The sequence below is a fragment of the Ranitomeya imitator genome, chromosome 3 (assembly GCF_032444005.1).
Source record: "Ranitomeya imitator isolate aRanImi1 chromosome 3, aRanImi1.pri, whole genome shotgun sequence".
Taxonomy (NCBI): domain Eukaryota; kingdom Metazoa; phylum Chordata; class Amphibia; order Anura; family Dendrobatidae; genus Ranitomeya; species Ranitomeya imitator.
Window position 1 is genome coordinate 243,646,345 of NC_091284.1, and position 17,596 is coordinate 243,663,940.

General features: G+C 42.5%; 1 pseudogene; it reads left to right on the plus strand.

Moving 5' to 3' along the window:
- The first annotated feature begins 2,146 nt into the window (after positions 1–2,146).
- On the plus strand, positions 2,147–13,753 carry LOC138671602 (olfactory receptor class A-like protein 1; annotated as a pseudogene).
- Positions 13,754–17,596: the final 3,843 nt, after the last annotated feature.

Consider the following 17,596-nt stretch of genomic DNA (forward strand, 5'->3'; position numbering starts at 1 on the left):
CCTGCGCTACACCAGCATGTCGCTGACAACATCACCCGTTCCTTGAGTAAAGCTTTGTCGGCCAGGGTGCATTTCACCACAGACACTTGCATGAGTAAGCATGGCTAAGGGCATTACATCTTGCTAAATGGACACTAGGTGACTCTAGTGGCTCTGAGGGCAGGCGTGTTAGGACTGACGGAATGCACCAAATAATAGTAATAGAAAATATGAGGTGCGTTCGCAGTCTGTGGTCCACTGTGCAGAGATGACACCTGCTGCCGAGTAATGGTGGACGGACGCTTACTCACACGTGGGTTAGACCTCACCCAGTGTGAACAGAAGTGAACTCTGTTGCTTCACAGAGTCGCCACAAATATGCTGCGCCCTGTTAGCAGTCACAGGGTGCAGCTGAAAGATACTAGTGGGATCCCTAAGAATCACCCCCAGTAAACTGGTGATTGGACTCGCTCTGACCCTCGGTGGCTTTTTGAGCCCGCGCCTGAGGACGCCCTGAGTCAGATGCAGAGTCCAAGCGGGAATTCCCACCCTACACTGACCGGTTGTCAAAAAAGCGCAGAGATTGCGCACTGTGCCGCAATGGTGGGCACTGTGAAGAGACACTGTAACGTGTGCTAAGTGTGCAGGTAGCACTGTCGGGCACTAGGTAGCTTCCACCATTCGCGAGCAGTCATCAACACAAGGAATGGAAATGATTAAAGAGCTTTCATCCATCGTCCAGCTTTCATTCATCTACACACACGTTGACAAGTTTACATTAGCGCATGGCCGAGCGGCCATGCAAACCTTTTTATGCAGTAGCAGACTGGACCTTCCAGATGGTCCAATAGGAACCGCAACATGACCTGAACATGTGACCCCCGACCTCCAATGGGATTGGAGCATGCTCAGGATGAGAAAAGTGGCACTTAGTCCCAGAAAGGCCTGCTTGCTGCTGATCAGTACTGGCTATAAAGACAGAGCCCGAAAAGGCAGCAGTAACCAATCGCACAATGTCAGCTTGAGCCACTCGCTGGGACCGACGTCTCCACTGAGCAGGTTCCACTGCGGCTGGAGAAGAATGGGAGACTGCAGTTGACATGGTTTGAGATTCCCCTTGTGCAGCGGCAGGAACTCGACACCTAACAAGGCGCTGCTCCACAAGTCTTGGAATCCTCAAGGCTTGCAGGACAAACCTCTTCATTTAATACTTCCTCCACTGCTTCTGCCTCCTTCTCTATCTCCTCTAGGGCCTCCACTTATGCCCTCAACCTCTGCCTTAATGAAACACGCATTCTAACATTGCAGAACGAATCCCCAGCACCTCCATACTGCGCAGCCAGGGCTCACTGCAATCAAGCAGTATTAAAATTGATATGAATTGGAGACCACAGTCATAGAGCTGAAGAGTTGTGGACAGCTCTCCAGGCCAATTTTGATTACTGGCTGTCTCAGCTGAACCAGCATCCAGGAAAGGATGTGTCCGACAACAGTGCCAACCTAGTGGTGGCAGTACGGCAAGGCAAACCCACACATGTGCCTTGCATGGCTCATGTCCTCAACCTGGTGTTACAGCATTTTCTCCACCACAATTGTAGCCTGGGAGAGCAGCTACAGAAAGCATGGAAGCTGTGTGCTCATTTCCCCCATTTGCACCCCTTAGGTCATCGACTTACATCGATACAGAAGTTTTTGTCCATGCCAGTTAATAGGTTGATTTGCGATATGACATGATGGAATTCAACTCTGCACATGTTGCAGCGACTGTGGCAGCAGCAACGAGCCCTGATGCAGTATGTCATGTTGTATAGCCTGGGCCAACGCATTACGGATGTAGCGCATATCACGTTTAGAGATTGGGCACAAATTAAGGACCTCTGCATCCTTCTGCACAGTTTCAAAATGGCTACTAAGATGGTTAGCGCTGACGACGCCATCTTCAGCATCATTATTCTGGTCATCTATATGCTGGAACAGACTTTGAATAGTCTGCGAGAGGAGATGGTGATCCCAGAAGAAGAGGAGGAAGCAGATGAGGATGATGAAGTCTCCAGGTTCCAGACTATCGTTACAATGTCGGGTGCCAAGGTAGGGTGGATTGCTGCTATCGAGGGGGGCTGGTGATAGCAGACAAACTGTTATTGAAGGTGCAAGATTCAAGCAAAAAATGGAGGAAGAAGAGGTGATGTGCGAGCAACTGTCAGATGAAGAGGATAATCCTCCCCTCTCTGTTGTTCGTGGTTGTCGGGAGGGGACAGAGAAAATGAGCCTCATTGTTACCCAGCCACCAACACAGCATGGGCTTGGACCTCATGGTAGAGCCCAACATATGAGTGGCTTCTTGCCACACTATCTGCATCCCCATATAGATAGGATTAAGAATACTGCTGATTATTGGGTTGCCACTCTGTTTGATCCACATTAAAAAAACTAATTTTGCTAGATGCTTCCCGCCCTGGAAAGGGACCCGTGAATGCTGAAGTATCGAAATACGCTTTTACATAACCTTAAAACAGCTTTTCCCCAAGACAGCAGTGAAGAACAAAGTTTGCATTGCAGCTCTAGACTTCCAACCTCTGGTACGTCAATTCGTCAATGGCAAAACATTATCAGCAGCAGCAGTATTGTAAGTGGAAGAAGCAATTTCTTTGAGTCCTTTGACACTTTTTTAGACCATCTCATGCACCAGCACAACAGAGTCCAAGTCTTACACATGGTGAACAAATGGAAAGGATGGTGCAGGAGCATCTACAACTGAATATCAATACCATTAGGGAGAGTATGGACCCTTTCACATTTTGGTCTTCCAAAATGGATGAGTGGCCTGAGCTTGCCTCACATGCCTTGGAGGTTTCATCGTGCCCGGCAGCCAGCGTTCTCTCAGAACGTGTTTTCAGCACTGCTGGTGGTGTCCTGACGGATAAGTGCAGCCGGCTGTCCCCTGAAAGTGTAGAACGCCTAACTTTCATCAAGATGAACAAGTCATGGAACTCCAAGGACTTTTGTACCCCAATCGTAGACTGTACAGACTAGGTGATATTGCATTTTTTAGTGTGAAGCATTAATGTCACGTAACTGCACTCTGTGATATCTTTAGTGTGGCTTCTGTCCCTGTTGGTGCTGCATCTGCTGCTGATATTAACACAAATTTGTGGAAACATGAAAAGCCATGGTTTTTCTACACCTGCTGTTAGCTGTAGTGGAAGAAAGTGTCGGTCCCATTTATACTCTTTCTTTTCTTGTGACAGTTATTCCATTTCGATGGTGTCAGGCCCTCATTTTGTTTGGGTGTCCATCTGCTGGATTGGGAGTAGTGGAAGACCTGTCGATCCCTATTATACTATTTAAACTCTGGTGAAATTAATACCACTTTTGTGGTGTCTGCCAGTAGTTTTTGCAAATGTGAACACTTCTGGTTTTGTGTCCATATGCTGGACTGAGTGTAATGGAAGACCTGTTGGTCCCTATTATATGAAATTGATGCCATGTCTGTGGTGTAAGGTCCTCATTTGTTTAAATGGAAACACTCCTGGTTGGGTGTCCATCTGCTGGATTGGACATAGTGGAAGACCTTTTGGTCCCTATTATTCTTTTTCTACTGTGGTGAAATAGATGCCACTTTTGTGGTGTCCGAAAATAACTTTTGTTTATGTGAGCACTCTTGGTTGGGTCTCCTTCATGCGTGTTGCCTGTAGCAGTAGTTGTCCGAGACCATCAGGCTACCACTTCCTTGAACTCAACTACCCGTGTTACTATCCTCAAATTTTTCTGACAATGGTAGTCTACAAAACTGATATTTGTGCCCCCTGAATGTGGCTCAGCATAAAAGAAGGTAGAGGTGTTGCATGTGGTATCAGAGTTCCCAGCAAAGGATCCCTCACCCATCTCATCTAAGACATTCAATTGAAAGTTGTAAATGCTGTCCCCAATCTCAGTACCTCATGCCTGGCTGATTGCTGCAGTGCCATGCTACAATTTGTGCTGTGGGTGAATTAAGGCCACTTTCCTGGTATCTGTCTCTCATTTGATGTGTTTTCGCAGCATTTTGAGCCATTATAATGTGTTGTGCATGCGTTTGTTTTTGCCTCCCATTGATATGAATGGCTTTCGGTAATGTTCAGTGAATATTTGTTGAAATATTCGGTGAATATTGCAAATTCTGCAATCGTATTCCAAACCAAACATTGACATATTAATTCATCTCTAATGAGGGCATCAAAGATTTTATTGATGACTCACCGCATATAGCATATGGGAGAAGTAAAATGATAGGGGATCGGCTAGTGAACAGTCACTTTGCGCGCCCTCAGACAAATAGAACTTGGTTGTCAAAGAAATCTAAGGGGTAAGTCAAATGTGGTCTGTGTGTGGCCAGTGAATTTTTCCAGACAGGTAAACATTTTTGTAATGAGAACACTGGTGAAACATTTCTGATTGAGGAAATGGAACTCCAAGGACTTTTGTACCCCAATCGTAGACTGTACAGACTAGGTGATATTGCATTTTTTAGTGTGAAGCATTAATGTCACGTAACTGCACTCTGTGATATCTTTAGTGTGGCTTCTGTCCCTGTTGGTGCTGCATCTGCTGCTGATATTAACACAAATTTGTGGAAACGTGAAAAGCCATGGTTTTTCTACACCTGCTGTTAGCTGTAGTGGAAGAAAGTGTCGGTCCCATTTATACTCTTTCTTTTCTTGTGACAGTAATTCCATTTCGATGGTGTCAGGCCCTCATTTTGTTTGGGTGTCCATCTGCTGGATTGGGAGTAGTGGAAGACCTGTCGATCCCTATTATACTATTTAAACTCTGGTGAAATTAATACCACTTTTGTGGTGTCTGCCAGTAGTTTTTGCAAATGTGAACACTCCTGGTTTTGTGTCCATCTGCTGGACTGAGTGTAATGGAAGACCTGTTGGTCCCTATTATATGAAATTGATGCCATGTCTGTGGTGTAAGGTCCTCATTTGTTTAAATGGAAACACTCCTGGTTGGGTGTCCATCTGCTGGATTGGACGTAGTGGAAGACCTTTTGGTCCCTATTATTCTTTTTCTACTGTGGTGAAATAGATGCCACTTTTGTGGTGTCCGAAAATAACTTTTGTTTATGTGAGCACTCTTGGTTGGGTCTCCTTCATGCGTGTTGCCTGTAGCAGTAGTTGTCCGAGACCATCAGGCTACCACTTCCTTGAACTCAACTACCCGTGTTACTATCCTCAAATTTTTCTGACAATGGTAGTCTACAAAACTGATATTTGTGCCCCCTGAATGTGGCTCAGCATAAAAGAAGGTAGAGGTGTTGCATGTGGTATCAGAGTTCCCAGCAAAGGATCCCTCACCCATCTCATCTAAGACATTCAATTGAAAGTTGTAAATGCTGTCCCCAATCTCAGTACCTCATGCCTGGCTGATTGCTGCAGTGCCATGCTACAATTTGTACTGTGGGTGAATTAAGGCCACTTTCCTGGTATCTGTCTCTCATTTGATGTGTTTTCGCAGCATTTTGAGCCATTATAATGTGTTGTGCATGCGTTTGTTTTTGCCTCCCATTGATATGAATGGCTTTCGGTAATGTTCAGTGAATATTTGTTGAAATATTCGGTGAATATTGCAAATTCTGCAATCGTATTCCAAACCAAACATTGACATATTAATTCATCTCTAATGAGGGCATCAAAGATTTTATTGATGACTCACCGCATATAGCATATGGGAGAAGTAAAACGATAGGGGATCGGCTAGTGAACAGTCACTTTGCGCGCCCTCAGACAAATAGAACTTGGTTGTCAAAGAAATCTAAGGGGTAAGTCAAATGTGGTCTGTGTGTGGCCAGTGAATTTTTGTAATGAGAACACTGGTGAAACATTTCTGATTGAGGAATTCACTAATTGCATGTCCAAAGGAATTATATATAAGGCGATTTGCAACTGTGGTATAGTATATGTCGTACAACTACCAGGGAAATCAGGAGGAGGGTGGGGGAACATATGGGGGATATCAGCAACAAAAGCAATACACTGTTGGCTAGACATATCAGTGGTTGTCATATAGGTGACACTGAGATGATTTGCTTCATGGGCATTGACAAGATTAAACCACCAGCAAAGGGAAGTGATTTTGACAGGATGATTCTACAGAGGGAATCACAGTGGATATTCCACCTGGACACATGCCATCCCCATGGTCTAAATGAACAGTTAAACTATGGCTATTATTTATAAAAGGTGTGCTGGTTAATCCCCTTATAAACATTTTATCCCTTTTTTCCCTCCATAATCTCCCCCCTCCCTCCTCTTTTTCATACCCTTAATACTTCTAACAATATAAACTCTATGCCCTCACAGTTGGACTCAAACTTGAGATAGTTATATGGGAATTTATACTTTGGATTACGGGCCCTCCATTGGCTATCTATCAACATGCCTATATTAACGCTCCTTTAAACGTTTGGGTGCATAATTGTGAGACTCCCCCTCCCCTTTGGTGAATGTCCGCTTGCAGGAATTTGTAGTTTCTTATGATCCAATCTATACCCGCTCCCTTTAGCAATTTGATCTAAGTGAATATAATACAATATCTCAATTGCATCTCCATGTATCGTTCCAAGGACAGGAAGTGATGCGCGATTGATGCAAAAATTGGATGAACTCACTGCGCTCCACAATGCGGCCCAAAGACCAGAAAAAGCATTTTACACTGGCACTAGAAAGCTGATGTGATGTAAGGGTATGTACATCACATCCGAGTAGACTGACCTCCATGACGCCGTCCAATGACCGAAAGTAGCAGTAGATGCCTCACGCCCCATGTTGGACCTTCCATTTTATCGGCTCCACTAGCCAGATGTGATGTTGTAAGGGAAATGATATTACATCCGGGCCGACTGCGCTCCACAATGCAGCCCAATGACTAGAACTAATGTCACACGCCGGCACTAAGGGGGTTGAGCGTGCCTTTACTTAAAGTGGCACAATTCCAAGGGTCTCCATGTACTGGACATTCATTATATGGGTTGTAACACTACTGGTCGGACCTGATTCCAGGTTCCCTTGCTGCTGCAGAAAGCTTTGATATATTTTTTTCACATATTCTTTGCTTCCTTGATGAATCCCCTACACTGGGGAGGAAATGCGTAGGAAGAAGATAACATATGATGGTGGGTACATCTTAGCAGGCTACACTTGGGGACTTTCATTGTGAGGGCAGGAGCAATATAGGGGCATGACAGGAGATGATAGGAAACCTCCCACTACATATAGTTACGTTTCTTGTTCCTGCATTTCTTCAACCTGCTGATGATGAGACTGAATGAATTGGTGAGATCAAACCACTTATTATTGAGAACTGATTTAAGCATGAGAACTTTATTACTTTGTCATTATTTGTCACTTGGTTATAATTATCAGGAGTATTTTTAGCTAATAAGAATAAAAGTTATATTTTATTTAAGGGATCTCGCCTTGTTACTTTCCTGTTGTCTCTGAGAGAATATACTAGTGAGTCTAATTAACTACACTATTGCTGAATCCTTCGACAAAAGGGTTGAATTAAACTTGGGTTTTTATATTTTTTAAAACTTTTTTTAGCTTTATTTAATAGTCCCTTAGGAGACTTGACTCATGGATCATCTGATCACCTGTGCTATACATAATACAAATCACGATCTCCTATGAACGCCAGCCAGGAGACAGCATTCACAGGATCATCAAGATGACAGGTATGGGGTTCTTCTGTAGACCCCTGGCTGTCATGACAATCCATCGGCGCCTCACAATCACGTGACAGGAGGGGGTTTGTGATGCACTTCCTGCTGGCTCATGTTAAATGCCCCTGAAAGCGGCATTTAACTGGTTAACAGCCTCACATGGATCCAGGATCCAGCCGCTGCTGTTGTAAGCACTTGAAGGCTGATGAAATCACATTATGGCTGATTAAATCAGCCTTCATGTGTGGGGAAAGATGCAGGTCTAGTGTCAAAGACTGGATCAAAGGCGGGAACATGGCCGATGACGTAAATATACGTCATCAGTCGTGTAGGGATTAATAATGTAGGCAGATCATATTTTATAAAGGGGATGTGTGTTTACTTACTTCATGTATTAAAATAACTGAACATCCATAACTAATGATAAGTGTTGCTATAAAGTAAACGTAAAACTTCACTGCCTTACATAGTGCTTGTATGGCACTTCACAAAGTCCATGTTGATCAATAGCTCAAAGCTCCATCAGATAGTATGTATGGAGATATACTCCCTAAAAATAAGGCTTTCATGAAACAATACATCATTTCATGCATGCTACAATTCTGTTTGTCAAATCTGTGTTGCACACATCAGAAAAAAAGCTTACCTACATCTTTGAATGAAATTGGAGGAATACAGAGGTACTATAGGGGCTTCATGCCCCTCTATGACAGTCATTACAAAACAGAGCATAAGTCGAGCCAAGTGCACAAGTACTTACTTTTTGGCATTGTATATTGGGAACATAGGGGTGTTGTGACACCCCAGGGTCCTGGTTGTCACAGTGGCATTGATTTCTTCACGGGGAGAGTGATGTCATGCTTGGAAGGGAAGGATGATTTTCTTTATCAGGTACCACAAGCATACAACATGTTCACTCTCCAGGCCAGAAGGGGGAGCTCTGATCCAGCTTATGGGTGGCTCCACTATATATATATTCTGGTCTGGAGGGAAAGTTAGTTAGTTCCTGACAGGGATTGTGAGAGGACAGTGAAGCAGAAAGGTGTGCTAAAAAGGAGCTCCCTGTCAGAGGGGGCTAGAGAGAGATTGCCAGAGGGGAGCTTGTCGAGGAACATCAGCTTAGGCGGAGTTGGTATGAGAGGACTGTAGCTGAGCAGACGTGGGAGTCTGCAGCTCCTGGCAGACAGTGAAGAGAGATAAAGGACTGAGGGGCCATGCAGCCATGAGAAAGAGCTGCAGCTCCTGGACAGAGATAACACAGAAGATGGACAGATTTGTAGTGAGCATGCAGGAGAGCGAAGCACAGGCGATTGACAATTGGGGAGGAGAGCTGCGATTGGGCCACATCCCTGCAAAGCGCAGATACCGGTAGCTGAAAGACAGAGGTTGTGAGGAACTCCAAGACCTACAGCAGAAACCGGCAGGACAGCTGGACTATACGTCACCTGTCCACCCTAATACCCAGGAGACACAGTGGCACATAGAGCCCGGGTCGTGATAGAGACCCTGTAAAAAGGCTCGAGCCACCTGTCATATGGGTTTGTGTCCCACCTATAAGGAGGACAGAGAGAACTGTGAGGACCTTGATAGAAGCCACAGGGAGCAAGAGACTACACCAAAGCGCTGATAGGAAGGCTTCTAACTCCACCTGGTAAAGGGGACTCTGAACTTGCTTCCAAGCCAGCCGGACCCTGCCTGTACCTGTGACCTGGTGTCCTGGACTGCGGTTGCCTGAAGCCTTCAGTAAACCAGGTAAAGAGACTGCAAACCTGTGTTCTCCGTTCTTTAATGCACCACTCACCATCCTCATCTATACACCGGGAGCCCTGGGGACCCAACGTCCCCTGTGAGGAGTTATACAATCTTGGCTGCTCTAACATCACCCCAGAGAACCCCTTTAAGAAGCATCGGTCCCCACTGACCGAATACCACAGATGGCGTCACGAACACAAACTTTATTCCAAACCCCTTAAAGGACATTCCCATTAACATGGGCACCCAGGGCCACGGACCGGGTCACCGCCACCCTGACATCCCCTTTAAGTACCGGACCTGGTACCAAGTATCCCCAGACGCTGGTAGGCGACTCAGTGTCATTTTTTCTTAACACAAGTTTTTTTCATTAGGAACCACATGACTCTTAATCTGGCAATCAGGCCTGCCATTTTTTATTAAAGAAGTTGTAAATTCCCTAATCTGATGTGTATAATCAGTCACATCAAATATGACTATAGCACAGCTCACTAAACATGGAATATAATAAGAACAGTGTTAAGAGACTTATTATTTCTTTCAGACAGCAAGAGAATTACTGAAATACAAGGTCAACAATGTTATTCTAAAGTGAAGACCTTGCTAATTGCTTTAGCTTAATGAATTACCTGGGGCATTATGTCAGAAAGAAATTCTTATAAATAAGGCTAAAACTTTTGCAATGTACCAAACATCAATCCATCAGGGCGTTGTGTAAGAGGTAAGCTCATTTATTCGATGCACCAGAACTTTTATTAACCAGAGAAATTCTATTCCTTATTCCAATAGAAATATGTATGTGGTGTAGTGGGAATGTGATCAAATACTTAACAATTGCTGTTTTCTCCATTTTCTGATCTACTGAGCTAGTGGACCACAACATTGCTCATCTGGCTTCCAGAGTATCTTCTGTGTGGACCTAAAGTTGCTTTCCAAATATTTGCCTATGGGACTCACATTGAAGCTCTTATGATCTTAGGCTGCATTCACACGTTCAGTATTTGGTCAGTATTAGGCCATGTTCACACGATTCTTTTTTTCATGCGGAATTGCCGCGATTTTCCCGCTGCGGGTCCGCAGCTGTTTTCCATGCAGGGTACATTACATTGTACCCTATGGAAAACAGGAACTGCTGTGCCCACAATGCGGAAAATCAAAAAAAAAGCCGCGCTGAATAGCTGCGGGAAAAAAGAAGTACCATGTCACTTCTTTTTTCGGAGCCGCAGCGGTTCTGCACCCATTGACCTCCATTGTGAGGTCAAACCCGCAGTAAAACCCGCAGATGAAAAAAATATCTGCGGGTTTTACTGCGGTTTGTGGTGCAGAACCGCTGCAGCAGGAAGTGCGGGGAAGCGGGCGGAAGTGCGTGGGCGGAGTGTGGCTGCCCCCCGTGCTCCGATCCCGCCCCCCGTGCTCCGATGCCCCCCCGTGCCCTAATCTCCCCCCCTTATACTTACCCGGCGTCCCGGTGTCCGTCCTGCCGTCTTCTCCCTGGGCGCCGCCATCTTGCAAAATGGCGGGCGCATGCGCAGTGCGCCCGCCGAATCTGCCGGCTGGCAGATTCGTTCCAAAGTGCATTTTGATCACTGAGATATAACCTATCTCAGTGATCAAAATAAAAAAAAATAGTAAATGACACCCCCCCCCCTTTGTCACCCCCATAGGTAGGGACAATAAAAAAAAATTAAGAATTTTTTTTTTTCCACTAAGGTTAGGGTAGGGTTAGGGTTAGGGGTAGGGTTAGGGTTAGGGGTAGGGTTAGGGTTAGGGGTAGGGTTAGGGTTAGGGGTAGGGTTAGGGGTAGGGTTAGGGTTAGGGTAGGGTTAGGGGTAGGGTTAGGGTTAGGGTTAGGGGTAGGGTTAGGGGTAGGGTTAGGGTTAGGGGTAGGGTTAGGGGTAGGGTTAGGGTTAGGGGTAGGGTTAGGGTATTTTCAGCCATTTTAACCCTAAAAAACTTCCTAGAAAACACACAGACTCTGCATAGAAAACTGCATAAAAAAAAGGATCAAAAAAAGGATCAAAAAACGCATCAAAAAACGCATCAAAAAAGGACAAAAAAAGGACCAAAAAAAGGACCTGCGTTTTCTGCCAAGAGCTGCAGTTTTTTAAAAAACAGTCCTGAAAAAAAAGGATGGAAATCAGGAACGTGTGAACATACCCTTATACAGCAGCATTTGTAAGCCCAATCCAGGAGTGGGTGAGAAATACAGAAGTGGTGCATATGTTTCTATTATACTTTTCCTCTGATTGTTCCACTCCTGGTTTTGGCTTACAAATACTGAGGTATAAAACTGACCAAATACTGAACGTGTGAACATGGCCTAACATTGTGAAAGCGACTTTTGGTTTAGATATGGTTATGGTCACACATGATTCAGTAGATGATCCAACAGAGCTGCTTAAATTTTGGCACATTTTGCATGACATGTTAAGCAATTTTTTCCCTCTTTACCCCACCACTTAGTTTACAGAATAAACTCTGATCATAATTGTGACACACTACATTAGTACACTATTAGTTAACTGGGCACATTTTTTATGACACCGTTAAAAACTGCCTGGAAAGGTGTAAAAGTGTCTAAAACATATAATACTTTTGGCACATGGCAATGTTTTATTTTATTTTACTCGTGCCACAATTGTGGAACATTTTGCTTAGAGAATTTAGCCCCAAATGTTCTACATCTAATTTATCCAAAATTGTGTTTTTTTATTCTTTGCTCAATATTATGTAATTTACACAGCAGTTGTGCGAGCATCATATCATCAGGATAGATTTTTATTTCCTGGTAGTACCCATGGTCTTAGACATCTTTCAGATCATAATGAAAATTATCAACATTCAGGAGCAATCCAAATCTAACAATAAAACATAACAACTAGGGCAATACAGACTACGAGCCAAAGAAAGAAAATTGAATGTATTATTTTAGGAGCCGAGTTTTACTGCATGTGAACATCATCAGTACAAGATATACCATAATGGGCTTGCTCACACGAGCATTTAGCCCAGCAGAGTGTTATCCGATGTGTTATCTGAGAGCACTTGGCCCAATGTTATACTATGGGGTAGTGCAGAAAAAAATCTCAGCATGCTGCCGATGCATCTGATAATCAGAATAAGACGACCCCCACTTTTGAGAAGATTTTCAGGCGTTAAAAAGTCATCTTATATGCCGGGAAAATATGGTAATATGTATTTCAGGTTATAATCATATCTATTCAAGCTTGACAAATCTTAGTTGTTTTACTGAACCAGTCGAAAAAAAAGTTTCTTATGTAAAACCCTTGACAAACAATATTACATTTTATTTTTTAGGTTTTGGACCAATCAAATCTTATGGAAATAAAACCCATCAAAGGCTTTGCCTTAATCCCATTGATGATATTCGGGATTCCTGGAAATGTCTATATTATGCTGAAATTTATTTTGGTTAGATTTATCGAGAAGAAGCTGCTTCCAACTAGCATTATACTTACAGTATTAGCATTAATGAATCTACTAGTTCTGTTGGCACGTGGAACCCCAGAATATATGTACATAACTGGATTTCAGCATTTATTAAATGATGCCGCATGCAAACTCATTGTTTATACCTACAGAACAAGCAGAGCAATGTCTATTTCTATCACCAGTCTGCTTAGTTGTCATCAGTGCATCCTCATCGCTCCTACAACAAGAGTATGGGTCTATCTAAAACCACGAATGTCTAAAAATATGGTGGTCATCATTATAGCTATATTCATCATTAATATGCTACTCTACTGTTCTAGTGTTACATTTGCCCACGCAAAAAGTAATTCCACAAATACACCATACACATTGCACCTCGTCAGCTGCAGAACTGACTTTTTGACTCAAGTCTCTTTCATCATCAATGGGACACTCTTGGTTGTAAAGGACTTTATTTTAGTGACATTGATGACATTGACCAGCACTTATATTGTCAATGTTCTGCTCCACCATCAGAAAAACATCAAGGACATGAGGAGCTCACATAATGTTGGTAAATCTATTGAGTACAAGGCATCTCGAGCTGTCATTTTGCTAGTTGTTCTCTATGTGGTTTTGTTTGGACTGGATAGTTCTTTGTGGATTTACTCTTTGATTTATGTTGGGACAGATATGAATGATGCAAGAGTCATCCTTGCTTGCTTGTATTCCGCCCTCAGCCCCATTTTAATAATTGCTACCAACCCTAAACTGCATGATGTAAATTGTTTAAAAATGTCTAAATTGCAGGACTATGATGGAAACTCAGAAAATGAAACTCAGTTAAGCTGGGTTAGTAGCTACAATGATGACAAGAAAAACTGAGGTTACATTAAAGTAGTTTTCTCATTTTCAATTTGCCGTATTTTCAAAAATGGGAGGAATTTTTTATTTTACTTTGTACTGCTTAGTACCTGTGTATATAGCCACCTTAGCGAAATATCAGGGTGGACAATTTTGCAGGCAAGTAGGGCACGCTTGCAATCTCTTTGCTATAAATCTTGCATGTGCTGCTCGAAAAGTGGCATGATTGCTGAATCCACCCAGCGTCATTCCCACAGATCTTCCCTGATGCTGCAAAGGCAAAGAAGCCTATGCTTGCAGCATAGGACAGCACATAATTTGAGTCAGCAGCTTAGCCATGCTACTGGTCATGCTTGTCAATCATCAGGCCAGGAAATTAGGCATGCTCCTAAACAGCAATCTTGAGAATAACCCTTTGCTTGTCAGGAATAAAACCCATTATAAAAGTCATTTTCTGTGTAATATTTTATTTTAAGAATTTTCTGATCCTTATCATGAATGAATACAGAAATCATCTTAAGGACTACATTTTTATGTACATGTTATCAGTTAATCTTTGCAAGTCTATTAAAACAGAAGTAAACACATTATATTTAACTATTCTGGGTTATTAAACTAAGATTTTCTAAATCTCGTGAGTCAAGTCAAATGATCCCTACTGAATTCAATAATTCTCAATCCCTTCAATAATCTTTCATTTTTATCCATATACAAAGATGTGACATCCATAAAATGTCTACATATGTAAAGTGGCTTGGAGTGGTAGCTGTGGGAGAGGTACTTGTCTCCCATGCCCCTGCACACTACAGAAAATGGGGTCACTGGGTATGTGTGTCGATGATGTTGTTGCGGACACCTTCAGGTTCTGCTCCACCACCTATGGTGCAATACCAAAGCCTTTTAACCCCTTTACCCCCAAGGCTGTTTACACGATAATGACCATGCTAATTTTTACAATTCTGACCAGTCTCACTTTATGAGATAATAACTCTAGAACGCTTCAAAAAATCCAACTGATTCTGAGATAGTGTTTTCATGATATATTGTACTTAATGACAGTGGTAAAATTTCTTCGATATGACTTGTGTTTATTTGTTAAAAAATAGGAAATTTGGTGAAAATTTAGCTGTATTCAAGCTTTTATTTTTATGCACTTAAATCAGATAATTATAACACACCAAATATTTAATAAATAAAATTTATCACGTCGACTTTACATCAGTACAAAATTTGAAACCTAAATTTTTTTTGTTATGAAGTTAAAAGGGATAAAAGTTGACCAGCAATTTCTCATTTTTCCAACAAAATTTGCAAAACTATTTTTTAGGGACCATATCACATTTGAAGTGAATTTAAGGAGTCTATATGACAGAAAATAGCCAAAAGTAACACCATTCTAAAAACTAGAGATGATTTTGACTCCATGGGTGTTTTCCAGAAACAAGCATCAGTGGATGTTGCTGAGTGAAATTTGCAAATTGCCAATGTAATGACCAGTACGTTGCGGTGACCAGTACGTTGTAATGCCCATACGTTATGCCTAACTCATGCAACTGTAAATTGAGAGGGCTCTCATCAATACAGAAATGCCAAACATGTGGACACTAATTGTGGTTTAGGCACACTGTGGGGCTCAGAACGAAGGCATTTGGATTTGGAAGCACATAATTTTCTGAATTTCTTTTAGGGGTGAGGGCCATTTCACTTTTCCAGAGCCTTTGCACTACCAGTAACATGGAAGCTCACTATATTTCCATTGACAGATGACAGACCTGAATGAGGACTTGTTTTTCTGTGGATTGAGCGGAAGCTTTTAATGGGAACATTTTACAAAACCTTTTGGATCACATTTATCCGACGCTCTATGCTGATCACTTACTTTGGGGTTTCCATCAAAATCTGACTGATGCGACAGATGAAACCCCATGGGATCCATTCACTATAATGAGCCAGCAGAGCTACTCTGGACTCTGTCTGCCCTCTGTTCAGCAGTGCCCTTTTTTTCATAGGTGCACCAAACTGTGGCCAATGGCACTTTTATGCACTCCTAATAAAAAGACAGACAGCGGCGAATCACAGGTCAGAAGGCTTCTACAATGTCTCCATCAACCTCACTATAGGGAATCTTCCATCCAGGGTTCCATCTGAATCACGTATTTAAGTGATTTACACAGAAACCCCAGTGTAAGCAATCAGTATAGAGCGCAGGATAAATGTGTGCCGAGCCGTATTACCATCTTTGGGAGGCAGAATGAACAAATCAGCAACAGGTGAAGAATTGGTTTTATTTATTTTTTACGTAGTTCCTCATGCAGTATAAGTAATTAGATGACTTTATTCTTCTGGTCTGTGTGATTACAGCGATACCAGATTTATATCATTTTTTATGTTTGGCTGCTGTCACACACTAACATAGTAACATAGTAACATAGTTAGTAAGGCCGAAAAAAGACATTTGTCCATCCAGTTCAGCCTATATTCCATCATAATAAATCCCCAGATCTACGTCCTTCTACAGAACCTAATTGTATGATACAATATTGTTCTGCTCCAGGAAGACATCCAGGCCTTTCTTGAACCCCTCGACTGAGTTCGCCATCACCACCTCTTCAGGCAAGCAATTCCAGATTCTCACTGCCCTAACAGTAAAGAATCCTCTTCTATGTTGGTGGAAAAACCTTCTCTCCTCCAGACGCAAAGAATGCCCCCTTGTGCCCGTCACCTTCCTTGGTATAAACAGATCCTCAGCGAGATATTTGTATTGTCCCCTTATATACTTATACATGGTTATTAGATCGCCCCTCAGTCGTCTTTTTTCTAGACTAAATAATCCTAATTTCGCTAATTTATCTGGGTATTGTAGTTTTCCCATCCCCTTTATTAATTTTGTTGCCCTCCTTTGTACTCTCTCTAGTTCCATTATATCCTTCCTGAGCACCGGTGCCCAAAACTGGACACAGTACTCCATGTGCGGTCTAACTAGGGATTTGTACAGAGGCAGTATAATGCTCTCATCATGTGTATCCAGACCTCTTTTAATGCACCCCATGATCCTGTTTGCCTTGGCAGCTGCTGCCTGGCACTGGCTGCTCCAGGTAAGTTTATCATTAACTAGGATCCCCAAGTCCTTCTCCCTGTCAGATTTACCCAGTGGTTTCCCATTCAGTGTGTAATGGTGACACACTAAAAGACAGCACTTTTTTTCAAAAACTAATTCTTGCATTGCAATATTTTGAAAGCTATATATTTTCCATATTTTGGCCAACAGAGTCATGCGAGGGCTTATCTTTTGAGGGGTAAATTTACATTTTTATTGGTACCATTTTCGTGCTCATGATTGTTTTGAACGCGTTCAATTCTGATTTTTGGGTGCCAGAATATGGCTACTTTCACATATCAGGTTTTTCGCCTCATGCCGGTTGCGGTGTCGCACCGCAGCGCCGGATCTGGCTTATTTTTGGATCAATTTGCAGAATATTTTTTTTCACCCAAAGGAAGAATAGACTGGCAGGATGAGAGAGTTTAAACAATTTGTCTTGAACCTAGTAACAACTTTTTTACCTTTTACCCATGTTGTGTACCTGTTTGGGTAGTACCCTATGTATTTTACCTTTTACCCAAGTTGGGTACCTGTTTGGTTTTACCTTTTACCCAAGTTGTGTACCTGTTTGGTTTCACCTTTTACCCAAGTTGTGCATCTGTTTGGGTTGTACCCAAAGTATTTTACCTCTGACCAATAAACCTTGTTTAACCAAAGTGTTATCTATACCTTATAAAGAATAAGTACAAGATAGCTGTAAACAACACACTTTTGTTAATTTTTTCTTTAAATAACAAAAACAAACTTTTATTTTGAAACACAAA